General features: G+C 44.3%; 1 protein-coding gene across 1 annotated transcript in view; it reads right to left on the bottom strand.

Annotated features, from left to right (window-relative positions):
* The window catches only part of LOC147438785 (uncharacterized), a 67,422-nt gene that overhangs the window by 39,305 nt on the left and 6,336 nt on the right, over positions 1-21,781 (bottom strand). The gene's annotated exons all lie outside the window — the stretch shown is intronic.

Here is a 21,781-nt window from a genome sequence, read left to right as displayed (position 1 = left end):
CTGAAAGTCCTATATACGTGACCTCAAGGGTCACCTCTCAAGCATAAGTCAGAATCTGCAGAACCGTACCAAGTACTCGCAGCATCAATACCCAGCATTTCAGACCAGCATCGCCAGCGTTTTCAGACAACATTGCGAGCGTTTTCAGCCCTCCTCAGTCGGGCATTTCCATCATGAGTAGCAGATCAGCAGTTTCATCCTCAGATCCAGTAGCGTTTCCAGCAGCACCTTCACTTGCAGATCAAGACCGGCCCTAGTGTTTTCAGTATCTAGCCCTTAGCCTTGCAAGAGCCAAGCATCTACCGCGAGAACCCATCAGCATCTCAGCATTTAGGACCATTTAACAGCATTTGTGCAAGTAAATAAAGCAAGTACTTCTGTGACAAGAAGTAGCGTAAACTCTGGTGATCTGTGAAGATCGTAAAATCGGCTCCGAGTAGGTAATGTTGCCACTGAGTAAGAGCATGGATAACCGCCAAAAGCTCTTTCTCATAAATCTGTGCTGTCAATTCTGGACTTGAAAACAATCGGCTCTCATAGGCAATGGCATGGCCTTCTTGCATTAAGACCGCACCCAGACTACGACCACAAGCATCACATTCCCTGGTAAATATGATCACAATATACTTCGAATGACTTCTGCAAATCCGGCAAAGTCAAAACTAGTCCTGTACTCAATTTCTCTTTCAATGTCTGAAAGGCAATCAACTCTGTGGGTCCCCACGAGAAAGGGACTCCTTCTGTGTCAAAATATGCAGAGGGGAAGCAACCTCTGCAAACTTTCCAATGAACCGTCGGTAATAAGAACATAATCCCAAGAAGCTTCTAACTTCATGGACATTCTTCAAATTGGGCCAATCACGAATAGTCTCGATCTTGGCCGGGTCCATCTGCACTCCTGCTGCTAAGACGATGTGTCCCAAAAAGTGTATTCTGATAAGAAAAATTCACTCTTCTTTGCATTGATGACCAACTTGTGATCTCGCAATGCTTGAAAGACCTGTAGCCGATGTTCTCTATGTTCTGCCTCATCCTTGGAGAAGACAATAATGTCATCAAAGAAAGTGTCAACAAAAGATCTGTACTCTTTGAAAATCATGTCCATCATTCGGTTAAAGGTCGTTGGAGCATTGGTAAGGCCAAAAGACATCACCAAAAATTCAAATAAACCGAAGGTCGCCCGAAAAGCTGTCTTGTAGACATCTCCCGATGCGATTCGGATCTGATGATATCCGCTTTTACAATCGATCCTGCTGAAACAAGAGGATCCCTATAGTCTATCAAGAATATCATCGATCCTCGGAATCGGGAATCTGCTCTTGATGGTGATTTTATTGAGAGCTTTATAACCAATGCAGATTCTCCAAGATCCGTCTTTCTTCAAAATCAACAACACTGGAGAGCAGTAGGGTGAAGTACTCGGTTGGATAAGACCCTTTTCCAAGAGGTCTTTCACTTGGTTCATAATCTTGTCATTCTGGGCTCGGCTCATTCGATAAGGTGGCCAGTTCGGTGGTGTGCTTCCAGGTATTAGATCAATAGTATGATCCTCAGGACGAGTTGGTGGCAACTCGCCTAGCAGGCTCTCAGAGAAACAATCAGCATGTGAGGAGAAAAATCTTGGCGTTCTGTTTCGAGGTCATAACATATTCAACCTTCAATCATCATTCAGTTCTCTCCAGAAAATCAAGGAAAGAAACTGAATTTTATCAAGTACAATCTTTGTGCCCTTCATTTGTCAAAGTCGCTGTCTCAACCCGATTGTCAACCACGGCGTTGTTCTTGTGGTACCAAGGGATTTCGAAGAGGACGTCACAACCTCCCAAGGGCATTGCGTAGAAGTCCTCGTGCCCTAAACACCCCTGACATTGCAAACGAAGTTTGCCAATGATCAGTGTAATGGCAACATCCCTCCAAGTGCCGCTAGAACTACCTTCGCCTGTGGCCTCAGCCTGTTGGGCGTAATTCCAAATCGAGCCGCCAATTCAAGGGAAAAGAAGTTTCCCTTGGCTCCTCCATCAAAGAAAATGAGGGCTTCCTAATCTTTCACTTTGCCCTAAGAGCGGCAAAGTTTTGTACTTTCGTTCATCTGTGTCGGGCCCCATGCAATGTGGTACCAGTTCTACTTTCATCTGCCTTTTCTACCACGTTCCTCTGTTGCTCTAGAACTCTGTGGCCTGTCTTCAGTCCGTTCTTGCTGTGCCTTTTTTAAGCACTTTGCGGAGGTTTGCCCAAATTTGCTGCAACCAAAACACTTCCCCTCTTTGAGATAGATAGCCCCGTCTCTAAGAGTCTGACGGGAACGTGTATCCTTGTCTTTTCTTTCCTGGGAACTATCTCTTTCTACTTTCATTAATAGAAGTCTATTGGGTTCTCTGAGTCAAGAGCTCATCAAATTGCCCGAGTGTATGGCAAAACCCGTTTCACATGACCCATCAATTCTTGAATAGAATATGATTTTTATTCCAAGCAGTAGTCTCGGATCTCTGTAAGAAGTCTGCAGCAAAAACCGCTCAATCTGTTCCTTAAACGAGACCTTAAATGAAGAGGTTGGTAGAAAAGAGTTCCAAAATCTCTCACAATAAGCGTCCAAAGAATCTCTCTTGGTCATCCGAAGATGATTCCAATCAATTCGTATATCTCGTTACTACTCTCGAAGCAGTAGTCTCGGATCTCTATAAGAAGTCTGCAGCAAAAACCGCTCAATCTGATCCTTAAACGAGACCTTCTTAAATGAAGAGGTTGGTAGAAAAGAGTTCCAAAATCTCTCGCAATAAGCGTCCAAAGAATCTCCCTTGGTCATCCGAAGATGATTCCAATCAATTCGTATATCTCGTTCCTACTCTCGAAACAGCCAAGAAGAACTAAAGAGCCTTTTGAATTTCAGCCATTTAATTGGCGCTTCCTTTCTCAGTAGAAGTGTGGACCACCATGTTCGAGCATTTCCCTTGAAGAAAGATGTAGCCCTCCGAAGCTTGGATTGCTCTGAGTAATGTCCTCCAAAGAAAGCTATGTCAAACTGCTGTATGAAGGCCAAAGCCCTCAGAGCATCTCGAAATCCAGAAAAAGAGTCAAACCTAATTGACTATCCACCTTCTTTGAATTCTCTTACTTTCTTCTTTTTATCTTCTAAGAAGTCATACTGGTTGGCTCTGTAGAAGTGCTTCTTTTCAAGAGTGCTTGTCCATGTCTTTCTACGAGTACAGGTTCTAATTTTCTGCACTCGTTTGTCTTTTCGGCTTTCCTCCCTACCTGAGAGGAGAAGCAATGGCCACACGCCATCTCGAGTAAATCTTATCAATCGGATAATTCTTCAAGTGTTTCGCCAATCTCGAGTCCCTGGAGTACTTAATCAATCTGTTCATATGTCAATCTGTAGTTGACATTGTACTCCGTTCTGCCATACTTGTCCAAAATAAATAAATTTGCCCAAATCTTCATTCTTTTCTTCAGTTCCCGCGCCGAATCGTCAACTTTTCTTTGCCTTCCCACTGAGAGGTGTCATCTCTATCAGATTCTTCACGAGAATCCACATGTAATCTGGGATTCTTTATGGCTTTATGCCTTGTAAGACGGAGCGCGCTCGATGCACGATGTATGAAGGGTGGGAGAGGCTAATAAGTCCAGGGTCGCGACACAAAGATTCTTATATATATATATATATATATATATATATATATATATATATATATATATATATATATATATATATGTATATACCTAGATGAATCCAGGATGAGCCCAGATGGCAGATTCACCCTTTAAGAAAAGTGCAAGGTATAGACCCATGGTAGTCACCCACAAGACAATATAACCATCAGCTCCATCATGCATAGTATTGACTAAATACCACGACATCCCCACTAACGTCGTCAGTGCCCAATAGTGGGTATAGAACTAGGGACTAACATATGCTCCCAAACACAACACACACCACACGCACACGCACACATGAGCATACATCAACACAAAGTTCAGCCTACTGAGTTTCTGTCATGACTCCGGAGATCAATGGCAGACTCGGCCATAATGAAGCCTAGCACTAAAAGAAGCATTAAATCGAAAAAATTAGCACAAAAATGAGGTAGTTGATAGGGCATACGCACCACTATAGATAGAAAAATTCTTTCCCAAAAGCTGTGTGCACTGCAAAAAGGATCGGATCCTCCGTAGAAGAAAGTGCTCTGATACCACTATAACAAACTTGGAACACCCCAAGTCAAGATTCTACCGCAACAGCAGAGAATCACTTCAAAACGAATCACACTACATAATTAAGTCGACACGGCCCGACATAGTTCCGTGCCTAGAGATATTGGCCCCAAAGACTGGCGCCCCTTTCGGTATTTCTTTTTGTATTAATCTATGTTCAAAGTACAAGAGAGTGAGTCACTTATTTATTGGTTACAAGGGATGCCCAAAAGCAGAGCCCCAAAAGCTTAAAAGCTTTTTTTAAAACAAAGCAATAGTTCCCAAAACACTTGCTAAATCTGCAAGCGTAAAAGCAGATTTTCCGTACTGCAGTGCCACGCGGGATTTCCATACAGGCACTCAACGGGTTTTGCGGAGCGTTCGTAAAGGGCCTGCCACGTGTCACTGTCCAGGTCTACTGCCACGTGTAACTTGCAATGTGTCCGGGGTTCTGCTGCCACGTCATCGGTTTGTGACATACCCCCCTCTTGAACGCGTTGTAATCGCCCTCGATTACGCCTGCAAAACCAACAGAAGCCATAAACTCTCTTAGCAGACACCGATTGTTAGTACCGACGCACTAGGAACAACACATCTAGCACATGTACCAATCGACAGTCACATCACAGGACATCACATGACAAATCACATTCAAAATCATTCCAAATCTTAGACCATGATTAATCGGCAACGTATTTAGCAATCGCATCTAGATCCAGTCGCTCGGGACCTCACAGAAGCCCGATTAACTAATCCATATTGCAATCATGTCTATGGAGATTTATGAGACCGAAATGCTACAGTCATTTCGTCTATCAGTTCTTGCACTTAAACAAGCCAAGAACAAATCAATCAGTATCATTTTCATTATCAGGAATTCCGGTTCATAAAGTCATACAACAGAATACTCTCAACTTAGCAATATCCCTGAAACCCAATGAGACATCAATGACTCTATATCAGAGTATCGGGACAATCTGTCGACAAAGGAGCGGAGTGACAACCCTCTTGTGCATACCCGCTGCACTAGATTCGCCCATGTTGAAATCGGGATTCTATCGGAGTAGACTATTCTAAACCGAATGTTTCAAGGTAAAAGTTCCACAATCTGAGGAGTATCTGCTAGGTCCTCCTCCTCCATCCACTTCGCATCCAATGCGGGGAAGTTCTTGAATTTAACAAAGAACCGCCTCATCACTTTACCTTTAATCTTTCTATCTTTATGTGCCACTGTTCTGGAACAAGTATCTTTGCTCATCTGGCTCCCCATCATCGGGCACATCGCCTTTAAAAGACTTCAAGAGACTCACATGAAAAGCATTGTGAATTGTCCAAGTATCGGGCAGCTTAAGTCTAAAGAAGACATCATTTATCTTTTCTTTTATCTAGAAAGGTCCATAGTATCTCATGTTAAGCTTTGGAAAAAGCCGCTCCTTTCCCTTTTCTTTCTCAGGAGTGCCTTCTCAAAACGTAAGAGCGTCCAATCGTCTTCCTTTAATTTCAAATCGTGACGATGTCGATCTGCTGCCTTCTTGTGTCTATCTTGAGATTTCTCTAAGCCTCCCGGACCAAGTCCAAGTCCCTCGTGAACTAGTCGGCTTCAAAAATCTTATCTTTCGTGCTTAGGAAGGGTGGAACCTTAGTAGCACCTTCAATAATCTCAAATGGCGCCTTCCCCGTCGAAGAGTGGATCATGTTATTGTAGGCAAATTCCACCAAAGGCAAAAAACTTTCCCATTGAGTCTTCTGATTCAAAATGTAAGACTTTAATAAATCCAGTACGACTGAATTTGCAATCTCAGATTACCCATCTGTCTGCGGGTGGAAAGATGACGAGAACTGCAACCGTGTGTCAATGTTCTCCCAAATCACCTTCCAAAACAAACTCATGCATCGAGGATCTCTGTCAGAGACAATTGTCTCAGGCATGCCATGTAATCTAAATATCTGGGCAATGAACAGTCTCGCTAAGTGATCCGGCTTGACTGTTTTCTTCACTGGAATGAAATGAGCTTGCTTGCTAAATGTGTCAATAACAGTCCACATACCATCGTACCCACTCTATGTCTTCGGGAGATCAAAAATGAAATCCATAGCAATACTTTCCTAGGGGCGGGTGGGAATGGGTAAAGGCTGTAACAATCCCTATGCTTTATGCCTGTCAAACTTGACCTTCTGGCATACCAAGCAACTACGTACAAAATCGTCCACGTCCTTCTTGAGTCTCAACCAAAAGAAGTATCACTCCACACCTTTCAAGGTGGTATCAATGCCATGGTGACCCGTAAATCGTGAACAGTGGCATTGGGTTAGAACCTTTTCCCTCAACGGCTGTGTAACGCACAAGATCGTTTTCTTCATCAAGTAGCCATCCCGAATGGAATATCCCGCTACTACCTCCCCATTCTGTATTCGACTGAATACATCTGCAAAATCTGGATCTGTGGCGTACTGATCGACCATGTCCTCGAAGTTTCTATGATATATCGCAGAAATAGCCAAGACCAACGACTTCTAGGACAAAGCATCTTCCCTTTCGGTATTTCTTTTTGTATTATTCTGTGTTCAAAGTACAAGAGAGTGGGTAGGTACTCACTCTCAAACTCTGCGTCCAGATGCTCTGAGCAGTGAGGGCCTAACCACTTATTTATTGGTTACAAGGGATGCCCAAAAGCAAAGCCCCAAAAGCTTAAAAGCTTTTTCTAAAATAAAGCAATAGTTCCCAAAAGCCTTGCTAAATCTGCCAGCGTAAAATCAGCCAACGTAAAAGCAGATTTTCCGTATTGCAGTGCCACGTCAGCATCTCCGCCAAAAGCGAGATTTTCATACAGGCAGTCAGCGGGTTTTGACGAGCGTCCGTACAGGGCCTGCCATGTGTCACTGTCTGGGCCTGCTGCCACATGTAACCTGCAATGTGTCCGGGGTTCTGCTACCACGTCACTGATTTGTGACACTCTTCGCGGCACCCTTCCCCACACACCCCGAAGGGCTGAAATCTGCAGCGATGGACTGAATTTTGCAAAACGCTCGGCTGATTCGTTCAATTGCACCCCTTCACTGGCTGTTGCCCCTGATCCCTCTTCAAGCCCACAGCACCTAACACAAGCAGCAGCGTGAGTCTCAACCAATCAACGAACATCTCACCCCCCTTACGATGGCGTTTTTTTCCCCAAAGGTCGCACCTATTTGGCAGTGAATTCTTTACGCTGGCAGCCCAGGCCACTTACGATTTTGGCTTGTAATTATTAAAATCCTCAAATTGGTTGGCCGCCTTCCCCCAAATTAACACCAAAATTAAAACCCAATGTGACCAGCACCCTTGTAATGTTTAAACCCCCATGTGACAGTATCCCTTCGATTAAACTTATGAAAAAGTGCCAAAAGCCAGCGATGCACCATTTTATTCGAAGGTTCTCCTCCGGCTTCTCCTCCCAGTGTTGACCAGGTGTGCACACTTTGCGCGCATTATCCTTCACCGACGAGAGTAGTTGGATAACCTATCAGAAAAATAAAATAAAAACATTCCCGGACAAAATTTTGCCCGGCAATTTCACTCCACATGCAGTGATTGTGATTCCGGATTCTCTTGCTCAGAGCTAGACGTTATAATTATTCCCGATTCCCCAAGCTCCAGAGCGCAAATTTATTCCAGAAGGACTTTTTGCTCTCGAAGCACCCGACCTAGAACATGTTCCCGACCCAAAACCTCACCTGTTCGTTATTCGCTTGAGGCGTAACCATGCCGAATTCTCAGGACGGAGGTGGTCAATCTAACGATGCCTTTACTCTTATCAAGGAGCAGATGGCCACATTTTCCACAAGTCTCACGTCACTTCACACTCGCTTGGATCAGATGCAGACGCAAAACAATTCTCGGAGTCGTCCCACGACTTCTCAGACAACTAATGCAGCTGCTTCAACACCTTCTTCCGAAGCTTCAGTAGACGAACCAAACGAGCCACATCCAATTGAAGAGGTAGACAATCGCGAACTTCAATTGCTTTATAAAATTTTTAATGTTGCATAAAAGAAGAAGCTTGACGTTAAACTGTTGAAACCGTATAATGGTCACCGCGACAAGTGCATGCTGGACCAATGGCTGTTCAAAATGGAGGTCTACTTGTCCAACACGGACTTAGTAGAGAGTAAAAAGTCGCACTTGCTAGTTCTATGCTAAAGGACACAGCATTTCTTTGGTAGCAACGACGGGTTGCTGCTGGTGAACACACACCTTGGGATAAATTCCGGCATGCTATTCGCAAGGCCTTCAAACCTGCCAACACAGATTTTCATGCCCGGTTCTCTCTTCGCCGCCTGAGCCAGACAGATTTCTTAGCCGCATACATCATAGAGTTCCAAAGACTAACTCTGGAGATAGAGGATCTCAGGCTTCAGCCCCTCTGATAAACTTCACAGCTTTCTTGGATGCTGCAATTGCCTATGTGGAGCGTCTTGGCGATAATCGACGCCCTACACGGAATTTTCTCCCTGGTGACAGATCTTCAAATAGCGCTCGCTTTTCACAGCGCGATCAGAGATAGTTATAGCCAGAATCCACAACAACAATCTTTGTTCAGACAGAAAGCCACAGCACCTTATTAAACTCCAAGGTTCTACTCTCAAGATAGACAATCTCAAAGCAGATCTTCTTCAAATGCTCCACTTGATCGTGGTAAAGGACGTGATTTTTCTCAAGATCGGCGTTCCAATTCTAAGCAAGGCTCTTCCTCAAATGCATCTTCGACTTCAAAGAAGGAAGGGTTATATACAATTTGCGGTGGTGACCATAGATGGTATCAATGTCCAAAGAGACCAAATCCATCTAATTTGAAAAGAAATTCCAACGCGCAAACATCATCGAATGCTGAACAACCAGCTTCTACTCAAGATAAAAGAAAATTTGTGGTCAACACAATTCATGTCTCAGAGGATACGACTATTTTTACAAAGCATGCTCAGTGCAATTCTTCAATTTTAGAGCCTGTTTCAAAGCAAGTTTTGAGCCTTCTTGGAACTCTCAATGGTCGCTCCATCAACATTTTGGTGGATAGCGGATGCTCTAATAATTTCGTCAGCACTCAGATAGTTCAACAGCTTCTCTTACCAACTCAGAAGACATCTCACTTACATGATGTGGAATTAGCAGATGGATCAATTTAAACTTGTGATAAGACAATTCGACTGTTACAGTTCCATATTCAAAATTATGCAAATCAATTGGATTTCGAAGTTATGCCTTTATCTTACTACAACATGTTTCTTGCTCAACATTGGCTATTCCAGCAATTTAATGCTTATTTTGCGACAACTAAGAAGACAGGCAATAGAAGGGTTTTGACGACAGCCATGTACCCTGCCGGTGATGCCATTAATTGGTACCACGCCTGGTAAGAGGCACAGTTAGCCGCGCACCTAGAGGAAGTCGATGAAGACGCGCCCTTCCCCTTCAATTGCGCCGACTTCCAAGACAAGCTCAAGGCGCGGTTTATGCCACCCCAATACCTTGCACGATTGAAAGGAGATTGGCGCGCTCTCAAGCAAAATGGTATGCCAGTTATGTCTTTCTCTAATCGTGGCTTGCAGCTCGGCACTCAATTACGTAAATCGGATGCGGAGCACAAAGAGGCATTCCTTTATCGATTGGACGAGTATATCAAGTTTGATGTGGAGGTACTTGGTCCAATCAATCTCAACAAGGCGGTAGCGATTGCTTACGCACAAGAGATGAAGCACAATAAGGAAAGCCTAAGGAGAACAAGACTTCTCAAGGAACCTCTCAGACTTCTCAGAACTTGCAGAATGGTAAGAACGGTAAGAATGGTAACTCTTCTAGCCCATCTTCCTCTAATCCTTCGGAAAAGAACTCTAACAATGAATCTAAGGGTAAAGCTAAAGCACCTGCAAAACCTAAGCTAACCCCGGATGAAAAAGCTACACAAGGAATTATAGGTGGATACATCACGATTGAAGAACAAGTGATTTATGCTAAGGAGGGTAGATGTTATCAATGTCACGTCAAGAGTCACATTAAGAAGGCTTGTCCTAAGACAGCCCCACCTAAAGAACCAAAGGCACTCACAGCAACCACAAACACTTTAATGAACCAAGCTGAATCTTCTCATGTCTCTGACACACACATTGATGAGTCTCATGAAGTGTTATGGTCATGTAAAGGATCAATGTTTTATCATATTGTTTGATCCAGGCAATATGTATGATATGATCAGTGCCTCTCTTGTTGAGAGAGCCCGCCTAGAGGTTAGTCAGAAATATCCTCTCATGGTTTCTGGCTTCGCTCCCGGTATGGATTCTCTCATCACGAAAGAGTGCCTTGATGTGTTGTTTACAGTTCAACAAGCTGCTTTCCGTAGGAAATTTCTCGTGTCTCCTCGTTCAAGATATGATATGCTTTTGGGTATTAGATGGTTTCGTGAGCATAACCCTCTCATTGATTGGGAGGCCAACACTCTCACCTTAAATGCCAAGAGTGACTCCCCCATCATCATTCGTGCTAAGAAAGGTTTGCATTCTTTGCCTCTCATTTCTCATGTGCAAGTAAAGCGTGAATTACGACGAGGAGAACAAGCGGCATTCATCTATGCTGCTCCAGTGTAAGGTGCAGCGGATTGAATGTTGTTCTTTCTCAAGATGAGTGCTCTGTAGTGTGCTTAAGGTTCCTTTTTGTTCTTATGGAAGGGAGAGCCTTCCGTCCTTAATGAAAGAGTGCAATGATCACGAACAAAGCAAATGGACACTGTGCGTGCAAGCGTATGAGACTAAGATAGAGAGAGAAGAGAATATGACAACAAAGACGTTGTAAAACCCTCCTCTCAAGGCCCCACTCTCTATGGTGAGAGCGGTCTACTATTGATTGCACAAATCTCTACAATGCTTGGACTTGCCGACGATGTCGACGACGGTGAGGACGACGACGAGACAGGCTGAAATCCGAAAGTGCTAGCGGCTGAAATCTACAAATCTTTATCTGCTGAATTCTGACTCTATGTTGGTGACGATGTCAGTGACGACGATGCGACGACGACGCTCTAAAAAACCGTAAAGGTGACATCTGTGTTTTTCGGGCTGAATCTGTAAACCTTGCGGAATCTGACCGTGTGGCAAGGATCTGCTGCGGGAAGGTGAGATCTACGAGGTTCAGGGGTTCTACTGCGGTTACTGAATGCTGAAAACTGAAAATGCTGATGTTCTTGATGTCCTTGTCGCGAAGGTTTGCAAAAACGCTCAAGGGTTAGGCTGATGTAAAAACGCTAGGGCTGATTTGTCTTCATCTGCAAAAACGTTGTTGATCTGCTGGTGCAAACTGCTAACGCTAGGATTGATCTGTCTTCTGCTGTCGCCAAGTTGCTGCAGATACAAAAACGCTGGCTGATCTGGGGTGCAAAACACTAGACCTTTTTGCAGATGCAAGAACGCTAGGCTTGCTGGGGTCCTGCTGAGAAGGTGCCTGTTGAACTAAGTTTCTGCTGCCTCTTCTGCCAGTTAGTGCTAGCCTAGGTTTGCTTATATACAAACTTACTCAATTTGCCCTATCTACTTTCCAACAAAAGTCACTTAAGATCCACACTCTCAAAGGACAACTCGAGAGACTACAGGGCAGCTCAAACCGCATGCGGGAGCGCAAAGAGGCTTTCCTTCGACTCTGGCGTCCTGGGCCTTTCTACACCATGGTTCAGGGTGTACTCCGATGGCAGTATCGACCACCTGTGTGGCTTTTCCCTCCTCCCATTTCTTGATTTAGCCTCATTGTACATATATTGTTTTTTCATTGAGAGAGTCTCCCCATCATGGTTGTTGTAGCCCTCTCTTGAAGAGGTGGTTGTAGCCCTATGGACAGTTTCATTAACTAATAGAAGCATCTTTTTCTCAGAAAACAAAAACAAAAGTCACTTAAAAATAATAAGTGAAAAATGTCAAAAATAGGGAAAATAGGTTAAAATCACTCGAAAATTCCCCTGAAGGATTCTAATGGATTTTGATGGGAATGCTTATGATCATGTTGTGTGCAACCAGAGGATATGCATCTACACTAAGTGTCTGGGCATGCACGGTCTGCGAACAGACTCACAAAAGTGCCAGATCACTTCTAAATCTAGACTGACTGGACTGACTGAACCCTTGTCGTGTTGTAGCTTGTCCACGGACACATAGGGGTGGATGTGTCACGTGACATCCCCTCCTTTTCAAAGTGAGCTACTATACTGAACTGTATGGCGTCGAGGGAGATCGCCAATAGCATCCGAAATCCTGGAAGGGACTCTTCGCCGGCCCACTGTGAGGTGTGGGTCGTGCGGTACTTGAACTTCATAAAGGTCTGCAACGCTTGCTTCTTTGGGCCGTGCCGAAAGCGACACAAAGTCTCCTGTGGCTCCTTCGATGCTTCAACTTCGTCTAGAGTCATGTTTCTTTCCTCTTCAAGAATCTCCATGGCTGAAAATTCCTGAAACCATTTCCAACACAAAAACATGAACATACATATTCCATGTAAAGTGACTGGAAAAAATCTCGTCTTCCTCAAAGACTGTGCATGCAATGTAGATTAACAAAGAGACGGAGTGCTAACCCGTTCACCACACACACGCAAACAATGAGATCGAATCTTGTCGTGCTAATCTAAACTAATCAACTGTGACAATTCACAACTAAAATGCCTATGCTTGGTGCTCATGCTGTCATGTGCTCTTTCTACAACTGTGTCGTGCCAAGGAAGAGACATAGAATGTGACTTCCTTATATACATACTTTTCAGCTTTTCATGGACAATCTGCATACATTTGTGCTCATTCATGAGTGAAACGTGCTCAACGTACAATATGTCATGCCTAGGAAAAGGGATCACATAAAGACGTTGACTAAAATACAGGCAACGATCACGAATAAAACACTCGAACAATGCGTGCATACTAATCATGCGAACACATAATACTTCTCGAGCCTCGGTGAAGGTTCTTTGCACCGAGGCTCGAAAGCCAAGATCGGTTCTTTGTGTTTGATCGAATCTGCCCGGAGGATGTTGTGGACCTCGACTCGAAAGCCAAGATCAATTCTTCGTGATTGATCAAATCTGCAACGAGGTTAGCTTCGCTAGAAAAAGCATCAACTAAAACATCACCCTTGTGAACAATCACGTCATCTTCATGGAAATCATCATGCTTCTCAGAAATCACATCTTGATCATGATGCAAATCATCATGCTCGTGAGAAATAATATCTTGATCATCATGCAAATCATCATGCTTATCATAATCATGCAAATCATGTGTGTCATGCTTTGAAGAAGAAGAGACTGAGAGTCTCCTTTTCCCGAATCTCTTGCATTTGTGCCTGCACTTAAGAAAAGAGTCGCAACAACTCTTGTATGTGCCGCGCTTGCTCATGCTCACGCTCTATGGCTGCCTTTCTTTCTGCTTCTCTTTCTGTTTTTCTTTCTGCGTGTCTGCGATCCATTTCTGCTTTTCTTTCTACTCTGCTTGCTTCCCGTTCTAACTTTCTTTCCATAAACATCTGCTCCAACTCCTCCTTAGGAGTTAGTGCAAACCTTGGCGTAGATGGAGAAGGGAGAGGTTCGGAAAAACCTCCTGGTCGGAAAAATTCTTCTTCGCCTCTCTCATGCTCATCATCTCTAAGCGAAGTATCCATTCCGCTTCGAGTGATGACCATCCACTGAAGTCCTGGGTTCTTGTGGGTTCTTGTGGTCTTGGGCTCTTAAGTTCGCGAGGAACTTGGGCTCTTGTGGGTCTTGGGGTTCTTGGGTTCTTGAGGTTCTTCTTTCGCTTGCAATCTGTGTTCAAGAAGGATCTTCTCTTCACCCGAGTTCTGCTCTTTTCCGCGGGCGCACCCCTTGGCGGCCTTGCGCTCACACCAAGGTTGCTTTTTCCCACCTCACGTCAATTGGCCGGCCGCTAAGTGCACGGTCCGCTCTCGATGAGTGAAAAGAGGCACAAGAGGAGGCTGGACAAGCCCTTCTTTTTTGGGTTTCCTGTCACTCTTCAAAAACACGATTAAGAATTGACACGCCCAAGAGAACTTGGGTTCGTGCAACCGCAACAAGCAAAAAAAAAATTATGTGGTTCTTGTGGTTCTTGTGGTTCTTTCCTTGAGTGGTACAAAACACTGCCAAAGCTCTGATACCAATGTAAGGTGCAACGGAATGAATGTTGTTCTTTCTCAAGATGAGTGCTCCGTAGTGTGCTCAAGGTTCCTTTTTGTTCTTATGGAAGGGAGAGCCTTTCGTCCTTAATGAGAGAGTGAAATGATCACGAACAAAGTAAATGGACACTGTGCGTGCAAGTGTATGAGACTAAGAGATAGAGAGAGAAGAGAATGCGACACCAGAGACATAAAACCGTCCTCCGAAGGACCCACTCTCTATGGCGAGAGTGGTCTACTATTGATTGCACAAATCACTTCAATGCTTGGACTTGCTGACGATGTCGACGACGATGAGGACGACGACGAGACGGGCTGAAATTTGAAAGTGCTAACGGCTGAAATCTGCAAATCTTTATCTGCTGAATTCTAACTCTATGTCGATGACGACGATGCGATGACGATGCGATGAAAACGCAGATGCTGAAATCTGCGTTTTTCAGGCTGAATCTGTAAACCTTGCGGAATCTGACCATGTGGCAAGGATCTACTGCTGCGGGAAGTTGAGATCTGCGAGGTTCGGGGGTTTTACTGCAGTTACTGAATGCTGACAACTGAAAATGCTGATGTTCTTGATGTCCTTGTCGCGAAGGTTTGCAAAAACGTTGAAGGGTCAAGCTGATGCAAAAACGCTAGGGCTGATTGTCTTGATCTATAAAAACGCTGCTGATCTCCTGGTGCAAACTACTAACGCTAGGGCTGATCTGTCTTCTGTTGTCGCCAAGCTGCTGTAGATACAAAAACGCTGGTTGATCTGGGTGCAAAACGGTAGACCTTCTTGCAGATGCAAAAACGCTAGGCTTGTTGGGTCCTGCTGAGAAGGTGCCTAATGAACTAAGTTTCTGCTGCCTCTTCTGCCAATTAGTGCTAGCCTAGGTTTGCTTATATACAAACTTACTCAATTTGCCCTACCTACTTTCCAAGAAAAGTCACTTAAAAATAACAAGTGAAAAATCTCAAAAATAGGGAAAATAAAATAAAATCACTGGAAAATTCTCCTAAAGGATTCTGATGGGAATGCTTATGATCATGCTGTGTGCAACCAGAGGATATGCATCTACACTAAGTATCTGGGCATGCACGGTCGAACGGACTCACAAAAGTGCCAGATCAATTCTAAATCTATACTGAGTGAACCCTTGTCGTGCTGTAGTTTGTCCACGGATACATAGGGCTGGATGTGTCATGTGACATCCAGTTTCCCAGTGCATTCAGGCTCCAGACAAGTATTCAAATTTGTTTACCAAGTTTAAGCATCTCTTTTTGTAGGATGATCTTCCACCCTGCCTCCCACCCGAGCGACCGGAGGACCATCGCATCGAGCTTATTGAGGGGACACAGCCTGTGAGTAAGATTCCCTACCGTTTGAACAAGACACAGGAGGAAGAATTAGAGCGGCAACTCACGGAGTTGGTGGCCAGAGGATTCATACGTCCTAGTGTAAGTCCTTTTGTTGCTCCTATTTTCTTTGTTCGCAAGAAGGATGGTTCGTCTCGTTTGTGTGTTGATTATAGGGCTTTGAACAAGATGACCGTCAAGAACAAGTCTCCGATACCTCGCATTTAGTATATCCTTGATAGGCTCAATGAGGCAAAGGTTTTCAGCAAGGTCAATCTCAAGAGTGGATACCATCAAGTACGGGTATTCAAAGGCGACATCTTCAAAACCGCTTTTCACACCGAGCGAGGGCAATGGGAGTATGTTGTTATGCCTTTTGGATTGACAGGTGCCGTGGGTACATTTAATCGTCTCATGGTAGGCCGTTTCGGTGATATGGTCGGTGTAAATGTGTTCATCTTTTTGGATGATATTCTCATTTTTTCTACATTGTGGGAACAACATGAAAAGGATGTCGAGAGGATACTAACCCGTTTGGATGAGTGTCAGTTGTACATTGCAGCTAAGAAATCCGAGTTTTTTCTCACTGAAGTTACTTATCTGGGTTATATCATTTCTACAAAAGCCGTCAAGCTAGACCCCGCGAGGGTGGAACACGTATATAATTTGGATTTTCCCAAAACAACATATGATGTGCGTTCTTTCCTTGGTTTATGTCAAGCATATACTTCGCACATAGAGAATTTTGCACGCATTGCCGCACCTATGACTGATATTTTGAAAGAGATAAAGACTCGTCGTCAGCGCGTAGACTTGTCCGAAGCAACCATTGAGGCTTTCGCAGCTCTCAAGGTTGCGGTGACAGAAGCATCGTGTCTTATCCTTGCCTCTTGGGATGACCCCTTTGAGGTATGGACGGATGCGAGCAATGTCGCCATAGGCGTTGTGCTTCAGCAGCATGGTCGTCCTGTAGCTTTCCTTAGCCGAAAGCTCAATACTGCAGAAAAGAACTATTCAGTTTTTGATTAAGAACTTTTGTCTGTCATTCACTCCCTTAAGCATTGGAAGCATTTTTTGTATGGTAGAGAGTTTACAGTTCGCACAAATCATCAAGCCCTCAAGTGGCTCCAGTCTATGCCTAGTGCACATTGGAGTGATCGCCAAGCAAAGTGGTCACAATTTTTTGAGCAATTTGAAGGTTTGATTATGTGCCTAGAAAAGCTAACCCTGTTGTAGATGCGTTGAGTCGCAAAGGACAGATTTTGGCTCTCGAGTCAAGATCCACAGTTTCTATTCAGGGTGTGTCTTTCGACAGCGTGAAGAACCAATATGCGGATTCCGAGTTTGGTAAACAATAGTTGCAGGCTCTTGCTTCCCAAGGGCCAAGCAACTATCTCATTCGTGATGGTTTGTTGTATTTTCATCAACGTTTATGTGTGTTGCCCTCTCTCAGGCCAACCCTATTGCATGATGCACATGATTCTCGCACGGGTGGACACAGAGGAATGAACACTACGTTGGAAAAAATAGAAAGATTCTTTTATTCGCCTAAAATGGAAAAGGATGTGTTTCATTATGTCACATAGTGCACTATATGTCAAAAGGTAAAAGCTCCTCGGTGTAAGCAGCAAGGCCTCCTATTGCATGATGCACATGATTCTCGCACGGGAGGACACAGAGGAATGAACACCACGTTGGAAAAAATAGAAAGATTCTTTTATTCGCCTAAAATGGGAAAGGATGTGTTTCATTATGTCACATAGTGCACTATATGTCAAAAGGTAAAAGCTCCTCGGTGTAAGCAGCAAGGCCTCCTATTGCATGATGCACATGATTCTCGCACGAGTGGACACAGAGGAATGAACACCACGTTGGAAAAAATAGAAAGATTCTTTTATTCGCCTAAAATGGGAAAGGATGTGTTTCATTATGTCACATAGTGCACTATATGTCAAAAGGTAAAAGCTCCTCGATGTAAGCAGCAAGGCCTCTTGCTTCCGATGCCGATTCCCGATGGACCTTTTCAAGATATTTCCATGGATTTTGTGACTAACCTCCCACCAAAGTTTGCATTCAAGGAACACTCAATGTTTGACACTTGTTGATCGTTTCAGCAAATTTTGCATGTTGATTCCTTGTAAAGCCACAGTCACCGCACAAGATGTAGCACGGTTGTTCATTAAGCATTGGTACGCCCTCTGTGGTTTGCCAAAATTAATTGTTTCAGATAGGGATGTTAAGTTCACGTCCAATTTTTGGCGCGCGCTCTATGAAAATTTTGACACTAAGTTGAATTTTTCATCAGCTTTTAGCCCTATGGGTACTTCCATTAACTAATAGAAGGATCTTTTTCTCGAGAAAAAAAAAACAATGACACACTGAAAGCAAACTGATAGACAAGGACAATGCAACAAGAAAGCCACTCAAAACGTCAACATGACAAGAAGTAAAAACCACAAACCCAAAGGCGTTGCATCATAGCCATTGCAGATTGCTCTTAGGCTGATAATAGAATCTCCAAAGAATATAGAATTGGACTTTGCTCTCTATTTTCTTGCGAAGAATAAAATACATTTATTCCCAATGTAAGAAGCCATTACTTAACCTTTGCCTAGCTTAACCAGATAGTCGCGACCTGAAGTAAATATCACTTAAGAAATAAACCTCATTACGATCCATGCTGGAACCCTCCAAATGGTCCAAGAGTTCTGCCGCAAGGTCAAGACCAGCATCAGGACATACTTCGACTGCTACATTGGAAATATTCTGTAAAAGGCGGACTCGATTTGCAGCCCAAGCAATAGAATGCGCCACAAAAGGGATTTTTATTCCTGATGCTTAACCTTCTGGAGACGAAGTAGGCTCTTCTCTCTCTAGAAGCTGTCAATGGGTCTGCAAAAATTCCCAACCTACAGCTTCAGGAACAAATGCTGAAACTTCAGAAAGAAGCATCCGAGTGGCAGAAGGTGCTATCCAATTGTTTTGCATTGAGGTCCCTTTCTTAGTATGGGAACACCATAGACGTGCTCAAGACGATGTGATAATATTTTTCTATTCAAACACAACACCAGAGAGAGAATACACAAATACAGAACTAGAAAATTTTACATGCTTAAGAGTCGAGCACACCATGCCCAATAAAACACAAATTCATCTCTCAAAACATCTTGCTGTAGTCAAAAAATGCATCAGAATATTGTTGTACTAAAATCCTTTACAAACTATGCACCAGTTACTGAGTGAGGACTATTAAGTTCCAAGCTACATTTGAACTTAATAAAATTTCACTGCTCCTTGTAGAGGACCCCAACACACAAGCACTTGTGGCTTTTCCTCGCACCGCCCGTGGATCACCCTCTTGTGGTGATCACACGTAAGTATCACTTCCACGCCATATTGCCAAGTTTCGTTCATGATCCTTGTGTCATAAGGCTCGACATGTTGGCCGAATCTCATATTTTCAATTGATTCGATTTCTCCTATGCCAGCCTCACAAAATTTAAAAAAGAAAAAAAAACAAAGTAATTAGTAAGAAGTTTAAAAGATATCTGCATAAAACTCATGTGGTTAAAGCAATCACGAATCCGCTCGTTAAAAAGATACAAAGCCTTATCTAAACGATGTAGAACACTTCCCTGCATAGTTGTCCTTTCCCACGGTATAGTGCTAACCAATTTGAAAGAGGACCTCCCAATTACATTTAACACCTTTAAAGCTACACTTTGGCCACATACGATGGATGAGAAAAGGTTTGATAGACACCAAAGAGCGACTTCAAACTTTGAAACCCAATGCATCAGAGGCACACATAACAAATAAAAGGATGTGTCTGCTAATGGGCTTCCTTGTTGGCACCCAAGACCAAAAACATCATCGTCATTGATATGGAATTCGCTTCTGTCACTGTTAGAAAATAAAAGTAAACGCATAAGATTTCACGTGCAAGAATAAATAGGGTTATATTCATATTCTTTTGACAGGGGCTCTCGTTTTAAATGGGAGGGAATGTCACGATTATGACTATGTTACAGTATTACATCTACTCCTAGTTGCAGATACGCAAAGTGCCATGCCAAGGAGAACCCTTGGGCTTGGATGGTCGAGACTCTTCGCTCAAGAGACGTGCCTTTTTTCCGAAAGCCGCACTCCTTCGACGATTGGTCACACCCCTTCGCTCTACGGTTGCGACTCTTCGTCCAATGGTTGCAGCTCTTCGCCGAAAGGATGTGTCTTTACGTCTAAAGTCGCGTCTCTTCACCATGAGACGTGTCTTTTCATTTGTGTCTCTTCGTCTCCTATATAAGGAGCCTATTGCACTCAGTTTTCAAGCATTCGTTCAATCAATCAAACACACATTCAGTGTCTTGAGTCTCAGTTTGATCTTAAGTATGAAGTTTTAAGTCTTAATTATAGGATTAGCACCACTAATCCTCACAAAGACCTTACAAGGAAGAGAGCCCTCATCCTACACTTCTCCTCCAAAGAAGCACGGACTACTTTCCGTCGCAAGAGGGTGATCTCGAGAGGGCTTGATGGACCACCCATCTACCTAGATGACGATCTCACACCCATGCAAATGGCACACCAACACACATGCATGCCTAGAGTACACCAAGCCCGCAAGGAGGGGAAGAGGGCCTCATATAGAGATGGTCGAGTCATCATTGATGGCAAGGCCATACAATAGGACTCGCGGCCTATGGGACACTCTACGAGGAGATACACAAGGCAGTTTGGAACTGCAACGGTTCTCTATGGACACACCCAGGGAGACTTAAGAGGTGATGCATGGTAGCGACATCATTCTACTCACAGAGACGTGAGAGCTGAAAGAGAGGTCTATCCCGAGTACAGGACTATCAGTGGGAGTCTACACACAGGAAGTGTACACGGCATAACCATCCTCTATCGCCGCTCACTTCATAGCAGGATACAGATAGTAGCCCGCGATCCAGAGGCACGCTACATGTGGATACGGATTGAGCTACCTGAGGAGCACATCCTCTACATTTCCATTTGCTACTTTGCACCGAGCGGATCTAGGTTTGCATAGACAGGCGGAGGAGAGACTGAGGAGGTTCATACACACAAAGGAGAGGAGGAGGACGATACACACTCACCATATGCATTTCTCAGGAAGAATCATGGAGTACTCTAGACTGAGTGAAGTCTTCCTCACAGGGGATTTCAACGCCAGGACGCAGAGTAGACAGTGTGATATTTACGACTTCGACGACCCAGAGCTACTCTCCACCATGGAGGACACAGGGGTAGAGAGGGTCTCCAAAGATACCACCACACCCGCACCATATGGGAGACACCTACTTCGCCAGGGATCACACCACCACCTCGTTATTTATAATGGGATGGTGCAATGGCCATCTTCCGGCGGCTTGACTTGTATACCGCCATCAGTAGCCATCGGTACAGTGGATTACATCATCGGCTTTAGAGAGGCAACCCATCTGCTCACATCCTTCACCATCCCACCATTACTTATTGGAGCTGACCACGCATCTCGCCCTCTCTTTCACTGGCTCACCTATCTCACACACACCACCTCTATCCACACCACACACCACTATACACTTCACACATGAGCTAGCCAGAGTTTACTCATCACATGTATATGAGAGGATCTACACTCTCGACCCAAACACACCACTCTCTACACTCACTAGCCAGCTCTCTACAGTTTTACACACCTCAGCCCTCAGCAGCTTTCCACACACTACCCATAGTGGTCGACCCCTACCCTTTGGGACGATGCCCCAGAACCGATGGTACGACGGGGAGTGCAGAGATCTTTAGACATCTACAGGCTCGACGAGCCTTGGGGGAGACCATCGAGAGTGAGGTCAGGCAACAGATGAAGGCCATCACACGCCGTAAACGGCGGGCCTTCGAGGAGGCGCAGGAGCTTGAGCTTTACCACCTTCTCATGAGTACAGACTACGCCACAGCATGGAGGATTCTGAGAGAGCCTCGCCCCACCACCCCCCCTGGCATGACTATGCCGAGCACTTATACCAGATACCTGGGCAGCCAACTGATCCCAGAGCCATCTGATCCCCGACCTATCACC

Source organism: Adiantum capillus-veneris, chromosome 16 (assembly GCF_014529385.1).
Source record: "Adiantum capillus-veneris isolate H3 chromosome 16, ASM1452938v2, whole genome shotgun sequence".
Lineage (NCBI taxonomy): Eukaryota > Viridiplantae > Streptophyta > Polypodiopsida > Polypodiales > Pteridaceae > Adiantum > Adiantum capillus-veneris.
The sequence above is the reverse complement of the archived record's forward strand: the minus strand, read 5'-3'. Positions and strand labels throughout refer to the sequence as shown.